The sequence below is a fragment of the Bos javanicus genome, chromosome 12 (genome assembly GCF_032452875.1).
Source record: "Bos javanicus breed banteng chromosome 12, ARS-OSU_banteng_1.0, whole genome shotgun sequence".
In the NCBI taxonomy this organism is placed as follows: domain Eukaryota; kingdom Metazoa; phylum Chordata; class Mammalia; order Artiodactyla; family Bovidae; genus Bos; species Bos javanicus.
The window spans coordinates 60,003,599-60,005,420 of record NC_083879.1 but is presented as its reverse complement, the minus strand read 5'-3'; positions in this window follow the sequence as shown (position 1 = coordinate 60,005,420).

The window sequence follows — 1,822 nt, the reverse complement described above, 5'->3', positions numbered from 1 at the left end:
GTTGCTTCTTATTTTGTTTTCTATTGTGGCAAACTCTAAAGCTATGTGCATGTATAACTAAAGATGTATACAAGATTAAAGCTAATTTAGCTTTTTTCTCTCCATAGACGTCTTATAAAGAGAATCCATCAGTCAAAACATTACATTCTTTCCTCTGCTTTGTTCAAACCATGATGCTTATAATAAACCTATCCTCAAGCTATTTTCCATTCTCTTACTGTACCCACTGTTATATATAATGGCATGCTTATGCCTATATTTAACCCTCCTACTGTTCATTGTTAAAATTAGTCATTATGGTACTTGATTGCATCTCATATCTTTGCATGTTTTAAACTTGCTTAACAAACACAGCAGGCAAGTCCTGGAGGTTATAAGACAAGAAAAGTATGTTTTAAAGCAACAAAATCCCAATGATGATTTATCGAAGTAGAAAAAAATAAAGATGCAAGAACAAGATGTAATAGATTGCTCCCAAAATTGTCAGATTATTGTCATTTTTTCATAGAATCACAAAAGGCTTACTGCTGCTTAGTTCCTTTAACTTATTTGTCTTGTAAATAAATAAGTTCACTCATAACATTTAGAAAGTTGCTTCTTCTTTTGTCTTCTGTTGTGGCAAAACTCTAAAGCTGTGTGCATGTATGACTAAACATGCAGACAATAATGAAAATAATTTAGCTTTTTTCTCTACATAGCCTAATATATACATCTAATTAACTAATGCCAGTAAGCAAGCTCTGATTTGTTAGATAATGTTATTAAAATAGTAAAAAGAAGAAATGGCATTTTAAAAGTCCAAAAATATAGCATGAAATTGAAAAGCATAATAATTAACACAAGCATGCTGCCATATTTCTTTTTTTTTTTAATGATTAGGAAAAGTGTGATGGAGACTACCATGCTAGAAGAAGCACATAATTTTAAGTACCTGTTTTATTTCCTTCATACAAAGAAAAATGGATGTGGTGGTTACTTGAATTTTTTTTTTTTAACGTGTCAGTTTAGGAGGAAACCTATATTGTTTAGTAGCTATGTCATATCCAACTCTTTTGCAACCCCATGGGCTGTAGCCTGCCAGACTCTTCTGTCCATGAGATTTCCCTTTGAAGAATACTGGGGTGGGTTGCCATTTCCTTCTCCAGGGCATCTTCCTGCCTGATGGACTGAACCAATGTCTCCTGCATTGGCAGGCAGATCCATTACCTCTGAGCCACCAGATGAAGCTGTAGTATCCATTTATTCAAACACTAAATCAGATGTTGCTATATTTTTAGATATGTTTAACATCTACAATCAGTTAACTTAAAGTGCAGAAAATCACCTGGATAGTGTGATATCCAATCAGTTTTAAAAACAAAACTGAGGTTTCCCTGAAGAAGAAGAAATTCTGTAACAACAGCTGACTTAGAGTATCCAGCCTGCCAGATTTTGTTTTACAGGCTCAATTTTCCACCCTTTATAATATGAACTTTCTCATAATCTCTCTCTCTCTCTCTCTCACCACAGACACACATATACACACACACAGAAATATTCACACACACACATATATATATATATGCTTATACATATTATAAATTTCAAAGATTTTGAAATTTTAGCAAAGCAAAAATATCAAACTCAATATAGATGATGAAGGAACAGTGATAGCTTCTTTGCTGCATAGTTCCTCAATATGCTTCGTGCTATGCCAGGAGGGACCTAGAATAGCGAGAAGGTATAGGAAGTAAATTTAGGGCTACAGTGAGTTTTGGTAAATCAGAGTTTTCAAGACAATATCCTTCTTTCTTTTCAGGGTGGTCACTATGCTTTCAATAAA